Source organism: Triticum dicoccoides, chromosome 3A (genome assembly GCF_002162155.2).
Source record: "Triticum dicoccoides isolate Atlit2015 ecotype Zavitan chromosome 3A, WEW_v2.0, whole genome shotgun sequence".
Taxonomy (NCBI): domain Eukaryota; kingdom Viridiplantae; phylum Streptophyta; class Magnoliopsida; order Poales; family Poaceae; genus Triticum; species Triticum dicoccoides.
The window spans coordinates 622867229-622881765 of record NC_041384.1 but is presented as its reverse complement, the minus strand read 5'-3'; positions in this window follow the sequence as shown (position 1 = coordinate 622881765).

The window sequence follows — 14537 nt, the reverse complement described above, 5'->3', positions numbered from 1 at the left end:
TCCTAATGACAAAAGATCATGGATCTAACTTCCCTAACTTAGCCAAATCAACGAATCTCTCTCATTAATGAAATTTGCTTTAGGAAACAAATAATAGATTCTTTCCTACCTTAGCCAAATCAGCGGATCTCTCCCATTAATGCAATTTGCTTTAGCAAACAAATAATAGATTCTTTCCTACCTTAGCCAAATCAACGAATCTCTCTCATTAATGCAATTTGCTATAGGAAACAAATAATAGATTCTTTCCTACCTTAGCCAAATCAACGGATCTCTCCCATTAATGCAATTTGCTTTAACAAACAAATAATAGATTCTTTCCTACCTTAGCCAAATCAACGGATCTCTCTCATTAATGTAATTTGCTTTAGGAAACAAATAATAGATTTTCAGAAAACAAATAATCTCTATCTCTATCTCTAATCTCTAATTCTCTAATAATAATAATTATTATTAATAATTAATTAATTAAACCTAAAAGAAATGCAGCATTCCGTTTTCCGTCTTACGTCGTCGAACCCTTCGTCGAGCCTCCCTCCCGTGCGCTGTTGGTTTTTCCTGCGTACGTTCCACCCCAAACGTGATTTGTTCTTCTTAATTACGTGGTCCCCCCATGCGATCCGGCGAAAGAACCAGCAAAACTGTCATACCCACGCATGCAAGCAACGAAAAATCCACGCAAGCCGTGTCTCCTCCTCCCTGTTCAAACCCTCGCCGCCCCTTCCCAGTTGACGCCGCTAGCGAGTAGCGCGTAGCACAGGCACCGGTGCGGCCCTTTAGTGGTCCCTCTTGACCACGCAATGAAACAGCTCGTCGGCATCGACGACGAGCTGGTGTGTCCGATGTTGATTCCTGTGGATGGGTCAAGCAGGACAGATGGCGGTGGATCAGGGACATAGCCATGAAGTCTGCTTCGATGCGCGCCCAGTATTGTCTCAAGTGCATGGGTCGATCCTGCACGGCGGGCGATGGATCAAGGACGTACATAGCAGCTTTCACCTACGCAAAACGGGTGACTACTCAACCTCCTCTCGGTGGTGGCAGCAGCCAGGTCTGGTTAGCTACCATTTATCTTTAATACATGCCATGAAAGGCGATCAAGAGGAGCAATCATAAGCAGCGAGGTGTTCCAGGGCTACAAGCGCCAATACTATGACTCTGCGTCTGCGAGGTCTTCACCAAGATTTCCACCCTCTCTTCCCGTGCCTATTTCTATTTGCTGTTGTTGGTTTCGTCTTACATGGTGGGATCTAAGCAGACAAGATGAAACAGAGGCTCTCTGAGATCCAGTCCGATGTGCAGGATACTGAATCAATGGTAAATACTAGATTGTGTTTTATGATTTGATCATCCATTCCGCTGCCTTACATACTGCCTTTGGGACATTTGGCAGGTGGAGGCTTCATTTTGGATGTAGGTGAATGTGTGATTTCTGGAAGCCCTGTATATTAACTTCATGATCTGCTCTTGATTTCCTTCTTGGGGACTAGATTTGAAGATTTGCCAGCGACACCATCTAAAAATCAGGCTGCTGATCTGGGTACATTGCTACTCGGCCTTGCGTTCAATTGACGTTTTCTGAGATCAACTCTTTTGAAACTTCAAAATGAGTAGTCCTCGTATTTTGAGGTTGCTACTTGCACATTGTTCATCTTTCTGTCAATTTTGTTCCATTATTTTGCACTCTAGCTATTTGCCAATTTGATTGCTTGGTATAGGGTGCGATGGTGGCGTGGGCGCCGCACGGGGTAGGAGCAGTGCCCTGCACAGGCCAGCCCATGCCGGGAGCTAGCATCGCGCCAACGCCTCCATGAAGGCCGCCATGACGCGTTGCATGGTGTCGCTGTCGGGTGTGGCCCCCAACATCGCGATGTGTGCTCAAGCATTTCGTTTGTGGCTTCAAGCCGCCTGGTTGCCACCATGGCATCGTGGCTAAACAAGAGGTTTGTGATGAAGAGCCTGCGCTCGTCCAGGCGGATATGGCGGAGCATCCACGACGATGTGGACGCGGCTGCAGCCGTGGCTGGATGGAGAAGCCTTAGGTCCTGGTAGATTATCTACTGATGGCATAATCCTCCAAAGCTACAATAGCCAGAAAGATGCCTTGCCGCGGGGAAGCCTCGCTGCTGGAAGCGCCATCAGTGATCTGATTTGAAGAGTCCAACAAGATGTCAATGAAATTCTCATCTCCAATATGTTCGCATTCTAACATGTCCTTGTTGATTCAGCTGTTACATTGTGTCACAGTTCACTTGTTTTTCACCTTTTTTCGTACTACTATGCACTGGAATGTCCATGTTTGCTAATTTGCAGATTGAATTGTTCTGATAAAATATGCTAATATATGTCACCTCTTTGTGAAAGGTATCCAGAACTCTTAACTGCATTGCTCCGATGATAACTTTTTCTTATTGTTGCCATTTTGTGTTCCGGTCAAGATTTTCTTCTTTCACAGACATTAGAAGTCTAGAACTAGGATAAAAATAAATAAAGTTTGGAATAAGCTAGAATCTTAATAATCTCCAATATCTGCTCCACATGTGTGGAATCAATCATCCAGATATATATACTCAGATTGATGCAGCCATGCCGAATAAGAATCTTCATGTAAATAAATCGAAGGATTCTCTACTGATGAATAGGGAGGTGCACCAGACATCATATGGCCTTTTCATTTTCGTGGTAAGACTGGACTCACCTCAAGACTTAAGTATCTCAGAACCATGCTTTTCCTGCGTAGTTTTCAACATGCTATTACATGGTCTATTAAGTGCGTGTGAAGATTCTTGAATTTACCCTGACATTATGGAACCTTTGTGCTGAAACAATTAAATATGTTAATCTGTAATGATAGCAATGAAGACACGCAGTTCCGTTATTAGTACAGTGCAGATGGTCATGTGGCCATTATGGCCTATCTTCAGTATTGTGGTTAACATTGACATGATTAATGTAATCTTCGAAACGACATGTTCCATTTTCCCTATGTATTTTTTTGTTCAGATTCCCTACTACTGTTTTATTGACTGCAGGCAATCTATTTTGTATGGTATGATTTTGTTTGTTGGAGAGATACTAGCTGCCCCTTTTCCACATGTTAGTAAGTTTTGTAGCAGACTTCTTAATTGATATTATATACGTTTTAAGGCTTTAAGGTAGACGTCGTATTTTCAGTTAGACTGATTTCTTGTATTTTATCCACTGCTATAGCAGTTTGTTACCTTTGTTTTTTGATCGAAAATTAAAATGTGCATGCATTGTCGAAGTTTGTGAGGTAGAATTAATAGCCTTCTGGTTATTGATTAATATGTATATCTTGGATGTCCCATAGCAACGCAAGGGCATTCAGCTATCCTTGGAAAAAAAAGAACTATCAAACCGCTCAAGAACCTGCCAGGTCAAGCCTCTCCCTCTGCTGTTTGTCACTGCCTACCCCCGAATACCGCGACAGGGAAGATCCGGTCCATCGAGAGAGACCGATGCTGTAGACCATTGATGTCGCATGGGAGATCTGCGACAGTGGAAACATGCTCCCCTTCGCGCCAACGGCGCCTCGAGGTCACTAACACGGGTGACCCAGCGATTCGCCGCTGCCATCCCGAGCTACTTTGCCAACATCGTGGGCGTGGGCTACTGGCCTTCCGGGTAGTCGACCGCCGGGCTTATCGAATTGGGCCGCCACGGTGCTGATGGCCGCCGCCGGTCTCACTATAGATGCATCATGTGCCGTCGGCCATGCCAGCATCGCCGCCTACGTTTCCCAAATAAGTTACCCGTACGGTCCATGCATACCCGGAGACGTTGGTGCGTTCACACTTCTCATGAATCTTTGTATTAGCCTGATAGTGTTGGGATCTCGAAATTTTGCTGTAGGTGAAGAAGGGATTCCTATCTCGAAATTCTGCTATAGGTGAAGCGCCTCCTGTAGGCCATGGAGATGACCAGGGATGCATTGGCAGGCGGGCGACGTAAAGCGCTGGAAAGGAGTATTGTATTATGTATGGTCCTCCTTCGCTTTTTGGAAGGTTGTATAGTCGTTTTGATACATAAGATATAATTTCAGGTTCTACATACATATTGGTTTGAGATTTTTTCATTTTTATCATTTCAATGAATAATGCAATCTGGATTTGTTTTATCATGCCAATTTGAGGCATTCTGTATGGGCTGGTTGGAGGATTATCATTTTTTGATGCACTATGTGTGAACATGTTGAAGGGATGACCATCAACGAGCTTGTGGCAGAAGTTTGAATGTGAGTAGCTCCTATCTTTTGTGTACTTATTTTCAGTCTATCAATCAAAGGGTAGAATGATTACACGTGCAGCTTTTTGGTGTGAGCTTTGACATGGGATGCCGATTTTTATGTTGAAGACGCTAAAATCTTCCTCGGTAAGTGATGTGCATTATGCATCTGATAAAAAAGAGGCTTTAGGGAGTTGATTGTGCCCATGAGAGATGCTCCTGATATTAGGCTTGCTATAATATGTCATATTTAACACGTAATGTTCTTTACCAACCAAATGTTCACGTTTTAGATTATAAAGAATGATGACCTCAAAGACAAAGAGCTCCAAGAACTCGGTTCTGAAACTTTTGGTTAGTCTGAGTAATGAAATGTGACCCTACTGGAAGTTCTACCTCATTTCAGTTCTTCTCTTTTCCATTTAATTATCTATTTCATTCCAAGCTAACTGTCTTACATACCTATATCTTTCAATGCAAGACTACACGAGGACTATGGTCTATGGGATATCAAGCTCCTTCAAATAATCTGCACCAGTTCTTCTGGAGAATAATGTCTATGCATGGTCTACAATGGAGTTTACAAGATAGATTCACTTACTCAAAGATTCAGCCTAAGATTTTCCATAAGGATTATGTATGTTATACCAACTCTCAGTAATCTCTACTACTAATGTCTTAGTTGGTAGTCTCGCCTCACTCCACCTCATCCCACCACTCCTTCTTTTGCCAACCTTTGACATTATCACATCACAACATTGAGCTGGCCCATTAACGTGTATGTGAACGCAATCCTCCCATCGCCTGACCTCCTCGTGATAATCCCGACGTCCTCGCGATGCCGTCCTCTTCTCCCTGATCTCCTCTACCAGCGTGCCTTCCTTGCGATCCTCCCGACGTGTCCTCGTGTCTCCATCCTCTTCTCCCCAAACTCCTCTACCAGGGGGACTCCTCTATGACCCGGGCGGAGCGAACATTGTACGCAGGTTTTTTTGGCTTTCACCGGTTCGTTCTCTACCCCTCCTCCATGACTCCCTCGCCATCGTTTTTTTACATCTAAATGCAATCCCTCCGTAGGGAAGTATGGTGTGAAGGAGAGAGGCCGCGATGGCGAAGGTGAGGTGTGCGTCATCCCGTTTTAAAGGAGAGGGCTCCAGCGAGAAATGTCTCACTACGGTGAAAACCGAGCAGAAGGGGAGGGTCCTACAGGAAAACATAAGGGTGTGTCATGGGGTGGAGTTTTTATGTTGCTACACTAGATCGCGGGAACCTGCCGTCGACCTTGAGGTTGGTGTATGAGAGAGAAATAAGCTTCAATATCAATAATTTGTCTGATTCATTTATATACAGTATAGCCCATAGCAACGCACGGGCGTTTTACTAGTGTAAGGTTAATTTTTGCTGGGTCGCGCACATGGTCCAGCGGGAACAGATCGGGCGACTGCGCGGGGCCTCATCCAACGGCTTGCGAGGAGGTTTAAAATTGTCTCACGTCAGTCGGATGACGCATAGGAGCGAAAATTCTACAAGCACAGATCTTTACGGGGCTACAACGGACTCCTTCCATCTTACTGTTAATCTCCCCCTGATTTTCATGGGGGTGGGGCCCGCTTCACCTCTTCTTCCCAATCACACCTTTCCACATCAGCACACCCTATAAACATCCGTCAAATCTCTCCGTGCGTGTAGCAAAGCTCCGCATAGGAGTGGCCTTTAATTCTTGCTCTTTTCTTCATGCTTATATTCCGGGACCCACCCCTTGAGTTGGCTCATTGATTTTGAATAATACATAGATATAAATGGGTGGGATGTGATATAAATAGGTGAGGTAGGATATTGATCACAGCTATGGGTAAGGCGGTTGGATGGGTCTTTTCTTACTTTCCCTTTGGCCGGGAGTTCGATCCGTGACACGCTCCTGTTTTTTGATATATTTTTTTCTCGACCATCACTGCAGCCCATAGTTAGATGCCCAGATCCGATTCGATGGGCCGGCAATCGAACCGACATGAAGTGCACGCGGCCCATGAAAAAAACGAACGTATGGGCAGTTTATTAGTACCACATTGGATATTAAAAAAATCTCAAAAAGTATAATATAGGAAATTAACGGTGAACCCGACGGAAGCAATGTGTACTTTATTAGTATAGGTAAAGATAAAGATAAAGATAAAGATGATTTAGTGAACCAAATTGAACCTAATAAATATTTTGGAGTGATAATTGACTTTAGGGAATTAAGCTTATGGATTTCTATTTCTGTGCCCTCGATTCCTTAGTTGTGCTCAGTTTTACCCATGGCCTCTAACTTTCCTGAGCCCCCCCCCCCCACAACTCAACCCATGTTCACAAAAACTGAAACATAGCCTTGTTGTTGAGTCAAAGCAGTTGAGCATTACCTGCACAGTTACTAATGCATGGGGGTAGACGTCTTAGGATAGGTGGGCTATGTATGATAGGTGGGCCGTGGCCATGACCGCTTATGATGAGTGGGACATGTGCTAGCCGCCGCATTTCTTTGCCTAAATTAGCCCGAGCCCGAGCAAGCCGCTGCATCCCCACCCAGCCCAACGCTGCCACCACCACCGTTATGCTCCCTAGCAGCCCCGCCGCCTAATCTGACCATCTGCCTGAGTTCCAATGGCACAACAAAGTGGTTCTACCAGGTAGCCCTTCCTCCTATATGCAGGAACCATTCGAGACGCACTACAAAAAAGACACATCCGTGACATTATGGCCCGAACGATTTTTTTCTGTCATGGTTGACACGTCTCCAACGTATCTATAATTTTTGATTGTTCTATGCTATTAAAGTATCAATATTGGATGTTTTATATACATATACAAGCAACTTTATATCATTTTTTGGGACTAACATATTAACCTAGTGCCAAGTGCCACTTGGTGTTTTTTTGCTTGTTTTTGGTTTCGCAGAATATCAGTACCTAACAAAGTCCAAATGCCACGAAACATTTTTGAGATTTTTTTGGACATAAAGAACACTAGAAGCTTTAGGAGAGGACCAGATGTGGGAGGATGGGCCCACCACCCACCAGGCCGCGCCGGGGGGGGGGGGGTAGGCGTGCCCTGATGGGTGGTGGGGCCCTGAGGCTCCATTTGACCTAATTCTGCCTCTATAAATACCCATAAATCAGAAAACCCTCGGGAGTCCATGAAATACCTTTTCTACCGCCGCAAGCTCTAGTATCACGAGATCCAATCTAGAGACCTTTTCCAGCACTCTGCCGGAGGGGGAATCGATCATGGAGGGGTTCTTCACCAACCTTGTTGCCCCTCTGATGATGCGTGAGTAGTTTACCACAGACCTACGGGTCCATTTATCTTGATGGCTTCTTCTCTCTCGATGTTCTTCAATACAATGTTCTCCTTGATGTTCTTGGAGTTCTATCTGATGTAATTCTTTTTCGCGGTGTGTATGTCCGATGAATTCTGAGTTTATGGTCAGATCTATCCATGAATATTATTTTAGTTTTCTATGAAATATTTTATGCATGATTAATATAGCCTCGTATTTCTTCTTCGATTTATCGATTTGGTTTGGCCAACTAGATTGATTTATCTTGCCATGGGAAGAGGTGCTTTGTGATGGGTTCAATCTTGCGGTGCTCAATCCCGGTGAGAGAAATAGACATGACATGTATGTATCACTGCCATTAAGGGTAAAAATATGGGGTTTATTCATACATGAGTTTATCTTGTGTACGTCATGTCATTTTGCCTAATGCACTACTCCCTTTTTCCATGAACTTAATACACTAGATGCATGCTGGATAGCGTTCAATGTGTGGAGTAATAGTAGTAGATGCAGAATCATTTTGGTCTACTAATCTTGGACGTGATGCCTATGTATGATCATTGCCTTGGATATCGTCAAAATTATTTGCTTTTCTATTAGTTGCTCAATAGTAATTTCTTTACCCATCGTATGTTGTTTTCTCAAGAGAAACCTCTAGTGAAAACTATGGCCCCGGGGTCTATCTTTTATCATATAAAATCCTAAAAATACCTTGCTGCAATTTCATTTTATTTTTTAGTTTGGTTAGATCTATTTATGAAATCCTATACAATTTAATCTTGCTCGTAACGGTTGAGGGATTGACAACCCCTTTACGCGTTGGGTTGCAAGTATTTCTTGTGTGTGCAGGTGTTGTTTACATAGTGTTGCTTGGTTCTCCTACTAGATTGATAACCTTGGTTTCATAACTGAGGGAAATACTTACCTCCATTGTACTGCATAATCCTCTCCTCTTCAGGAAAATCCCAACGCAGATCACAAGTAGCAGGAAGAATTTCTGGCACCGTTGCTGGGGAGACATCATCAACATCTATAAAGTACCTATGCATAAACTTTCATCTCCTTGCAATTTACTTTATTTTCCATTTTCCTCTTGTTTTCATCTCCCCACTTCAAAAAAGTTTTGATAAAAATTACAAAAATAATTTTCATTTGCCTTGCCTTTTTGCGTGTTTTCTTGCCTACTAATTTTCCAACTGTCATCATGAGTGATTTTGGTATGGCAGAAACAGATGATGGAAGGACTCCTAAAATTAGAAGTTTTGCTAATCTTGATGCTAAAATTTTTGTGTTGGGACAAGGGAATGTTATAGGGAAAGGTGTCATCCAAGAATTCTTTAATTGCATCGGGACTTTAGCTTGGGATGATGCCCCTATATTTAAAAGAACCAAGACTTATGCCGATGCTATTTTATCACTTGTTCTTAAACTTGAAAGAAAATTTATCCATACTCATCCTACTTTACGAAGATTATTTTACGAGTTTCCCATTATAAAAAATCCTAGGGCTAAAAAGATAGCTATCCTTGTCCTGATGAATGAATTGATCATATAGTGCGCGAAGCTAGAGAGATCTTTGATTTTTATGGTATGAACCGTGAAAGCCACTAATAGATGAGATCCTTTTTAATGGTGATTATATGTTAAGGCATTTCCTTCGCAGTGATCACATCTTTGATGAAAATCTTAAAAAGGAAGTCCCTCCTTTAAGTATGATTCAACAAGTTTTCTATGATATCAACCAACAACACTATTGGATTGTAGCCGGTAATCAAAAGGGATATGAAGATGAGCAACTTGCTAATGCTAAAATTTCAATGGATGATGTGTTTTATGTTATGTTTGAAAAACCTCTAGATGAAAATACACCTAAGGAAAAGGGGAAGAAAGATGCCAACACTTGAAACTATACATTATGCCTAGCTAGGGGCATAAAACAGTAGCGCTTGTTGTGAGGCGACCTAATAGTTATCCTTTAAATTTTTGTTTCTTTTTTGTTTTTCAAACATACAATTATGGTTCTATAATGATCGTGTTTTAGTGTTTTAATTAGAGTTTGTGCCAAGTAAATCCTTTAGGATGATTTGGGTGATAGTTGCTTTGATTCTGTGCATTAACAGAAAGTTTTACGTCTAGTAGCATAATTATCAAATATCACTAGAGTGACGATTTTTTTTGAATCTTTTACCAATGATTTATATAAAAATTGCCTATGTATTCCTAATTGTTCCGAATATGAGTATTTGGAGTTACATAAGTATGGTCAAAGTTCAGATTACTACAGACAGTTCTGTTTTTGACAGATTCTGTCTATGGATTGTATTGGGGGGGTATAAGCCATGGTTAAGTTAGAATACAATAGTGTTAATGCAATAATAAAATATGAATGGGTTTGCAACATTACCTAAATGGTGATTTGCTTTTTTATACTAACGGCTCTCACAAAGGTTTTTATTAAGTTTTGAGTGATTGAAGTTTTCAAGTTTTGGGTGAGATCACGATGGATGAAGGAATAAGGAGTGGCAAAAGCCTAAAATTGGGAATGCCCATGGTGAAGGAAATATGCCCTAGAGGCAATAATAAAGTTATTGTTTATTTCCTCATATCATGATAACTGTTTATTCTTCATGCTAGAATTGTATTAACCGGAAACATAATACATGTGTGAATACATAGACAAACATAGTGTCACTAGTATGCCTCTACTTGACTAGCTCATTAATCAAAGATGGTTGAGTTTCCTAACCATAGACATGAGTTTTCATTTGACTAACGGGATCACATCATTAGTAGAATGATGTGATTGACTTGACCCATTTTGTTAGCTTAGCACTTGATCGTTTCAGTTTACTGCTATTTCTTTCTTCATGACTTATACATGTTTCTATGACTATGAGATTATGCAACTCCGGTTTACTGGAGGAACACTTTGTGTTCTATCAAACGTCACAACATATCTGGGTGATTATAAAGGTGCTCTACAGGTGTCTTCGATGGTACTTGTTGAGTTGGCATAGATCAAGATTAGGATTTGTCACTCCGATTGTCGGAGAGGTATCTCTGGGCCCTCTCAGTAATGTACATCACTATAAGCCTTGCAAGCAATGTGACTAATGAGTTAGTTACGGAATGGTGCATTAGAGAATGAGTAAAGAGACTTCCCGGTAACGAGATTGAGCTAGGTATTGAGATACCGACAATCGAATCTCGGGCAAGTAACATACCGATGACAAAGGGAACAACGTATGTTCATTTTGACCGATAAAGATCTTCGTAGAATATGTAGGAACCAATATGAGCATCTAGGTTCCGCTATTGGTTATTGACCAGAGACGTGTCTCGGTCATGTCTACATAGTTCTCGAACCCGTAGGGTCCGCACGCTTAAAGTTCTATGACGATCGGTATTATGAGTTTTTGTGTTTTGATGTACTGAAGGTATTTTGGAGTCCCGAATATGGTCACGGACATGACGAGGAGTCTCGAAATGGTCGAGACGTAAAGATCGATATATTGGACGACTATGTTCGGACACCGAAAGTGTTTCGGGAGGTTTCAGACATATACTGGAGTACCAGGGGATTACCGAAACCCCCCGGGGGATTTGATGGGCCTATTGGCCTTAGTGGAGAAGAGGGGCGGCCAGGGCAGGCCGCGCCCCCCCTCCCCCTCTAGTCCGAATTGGACAAGGAGGGGGTGGCGCCCCCCTTTCCTTCCTCCTCTCTCCTTCCCTTTCCCCTTCTCCTACTCCTACTAGGAAAGGAGGAATCCTACTCCCGGTGGGAGTAGGACTCGCCCCTTGGCGCGCCCTCCTCCTGGCCGGCCGCCTCCCCCTAGCTCCTTTATATACGGGGGCAGGGGGCACCCCAAAGACACAAGTTGATCATTGATCTCTCCCAGCCGTGCGCGTGCCCCCTCCACCATAATCAACATCGGTCATACTGTAGCGGTGCATAGGCGAATCCCTACGACAGTAGCTTCATCAATATTGTCACCACGCCGTCGTGCTGACGAAACTCTCCTTCGAGCTCTACTGGATCGTGAGTTCACGGGATGTCACCGAGTTGAACGTGTGCTGAACGCGGAGGTGCCTGATACATCTCCAACGTACCTATAATTTTTGATTGTTCCATGCTATATTATATCCTGCTTTGGACATTATTGGGCTTTATTATACATTTTTATATTATTTTTGGGACTAACCTATTAACCGAAGGCCCAGCCCAAAATTGCTTTTTTTGCCTATTTTAGGGTTTCACAGAAAAGAATATCAAACTGAGTCCAAACGGAATGAAACCTTCGGGAACGTGTTTTTCGGAACGAACATGATCCAGAGGACTTGGACCCTACGTCAAGCAATCAACGAGGAAGGCACAAGGTAGGGGGGGTGCCTATCCACCCCCCAGGCGTGCCCTCCACCCTCGTGGGGCCCTTGTTGCTCCACCAACGTACTCCTTCCTCCTATATATACCTACGTACCCCCAAACTACTAGATATGGAGCCAAAACCCTAATTCCACCGCCGTAACTTTCTGTATCCACGAGATCCCATCTTGGGGCCTTTTACGGAGCTCCGCCGAAGGGGTTATCGATCATGGAGGGCTTCTACATCAACACCATAGCCTCTCCGATGAAGTGTGAGTAGTTTACTTCATACCTACTGGTCCATAGTTATTAGCTAGATGGCTTCTTCTCTCTTTTGGATCTCAATACAAAGTTCTCCCCCTCTCTTGCGTAGATCTATTCAATGTAATCTTATTTAGCGGTGTGTTTGTTGAGATCGATGAATTGCGGGTTTATGATCAAGTTTATCTATGAACAATATTTGAATCTTCTCTGAATTCTTTTATGTATGATTGGTTATCTTTACAAGTCTCTTCGAATTAACAGTTTGGTTTGGCCTACTAGATTGATCTTTCTTGCAATGGGAGAAGTGCTTAGCTTTGGGTTCAATCTTGCGGTGTCCTTTCCCAGTGACCGTAGGGGCAACAAGGCACATATTGTATTGTTGCCATCGAGGATAACAAGATGGGGTTTATATCATATTGCATGAGTTTATCCCTCTACATCATGTCATCTTGCTTAAAGCGTTACTCAGTTCTCTTGAACTTAATACTCTAGATGCATGCTGGATAGCGGTCGATGTGTGGAGTAATAGTAGTAGATGCAGGCAGGAGTCGGTCTACTTGTCTCGGACGTGATGCCTATATACACGATCATACCTAGATATTCTCATAACTATGCTCAATTTTGTGAATTGCTCAACAGTAATTTGTTCACCCACAGTAATACTTATGCTCTCGAGAGAAGCCTCTAGTGAAACCTATGGCCCCCGGGTCTATTTTCCATCATATTAATCTTACAATACTTAGTTATTTCCTTTCCCATTTATTTTACTTGCATCTTTATTTATCTTTATCATAAAAATACCAAAAATATTATCTTGTCATATCTATTAGATCTCACTCTCGTAGGTGACCGTGAAGGGATTGACAACCCATTTATCGCGTTGGTTGCGAGGAGTTTATTTGTTTTTGTAGGTGCAAGGGACTCGTGCGTGGCCTCCTACTGGATTGATACCTTGGTTCTCAAAAACTGAGGGAAATATTTACGCTGCTCTACTGCATCACCCTTTCCTCTTCAAGGGAAAACCAACACAGTGCTCAAGAGGTAGCAAGAAGGATTTCTAGCGCCGTTGCCAGGGAGTCTATGCAAAAGTCAACATACCAAGTACCCATCACAAACCCTTATCTCCCGCATTACATTATTTGCCATTTGCCTCTCGTTTTCCTCTCCCCCACTTCACCCTTGCCGTTTTATTCGCCTTCTCTTCTGCTCACCTTTCTTCCGCTATGTCAGAATCAAAAAGGGTTGGGGATTCTCTCCCGAGTTTTAGTACTTTGGACAATCCTTCTATTCTCTCTAAAATCATAAATAAAGATGCCATGGAAAGACCTACCGGAGTTATCAATGAGAATCTTAATAATTTTGATGAAGATGATTCCGGAATTTTTCGCTATTTACTTGATGAATCTTTGAAAGATGCTTGGGATAGACTATTAAGGATCAAGGCTAGCTATGTGTCTCAATACCAAATTGAAATTTACTTAAAAAGCTTTTATGTTGCCCTACCTTCTTCTTTTAAGCATGTCCTAGATTCTATATTTGAAGAAGGTTTTCTTGAAGGGGGTGCCGTAGACACCTATGAAAAGATGAAAACCATATTTGGGCACCCCATGAATGAGAAAGTTGAATCTACATCTCTTTTGCTCTCTTACCAAAAGATGAAGGCTAGCTTAGATACAAATTTCCGTAACGTACTTAATCTTTCTTCTACCATCAATAGCCATGTGCTTTATCAAAATAGAAATATTAATTCCATAGATAGCAAGTTTGCTCTTTTCTTCCCTAAAACCAAAGATGGCAATACCTAGATCTATCTTCGCTTTTATGCCTAGCTAGGGGCGTTAAACGATAGCGCTTGTTGGGAGACAACCCAATTTTTTTATTCCTAGCTTTTTGCTCCTGTTTAGTAATAAATAATTTATCTAGCATGTGTTTTGGTTGTGTTTTTTGTGTTTAATTAGTGTTTGTACCAAGTAGAACCGTTGGGAAGACTTGGGGAAAGTCTTTTTAATCTTGCTGTAAAAAACAGAAACTTTAGCGCTCATGAGAACTGCTACCATTTTTATTTTTAAAGTGATATTTAGTTAATTCTTTTTGAATTTATTTTAGAATTTTTGGGGTTCCAGATCTTGCGTTAGCTACAGATTACTACAGACTGTTCTGTCTTTCACAGATTCTGTTTTTCGTGTGTTGTTTGCTTATTTTGATGAATCTATGGCTAGTAAAATAGTTTATAAACCGTAGAGAAGTTGGAATACAGTAGGTTTAACACCAATATAAATAAAGAATGAGTTCATTATAGTACCTTGAAGTAGTGTTTTGTTTTCTTTCGCTTACGGAGCTCACGAGATT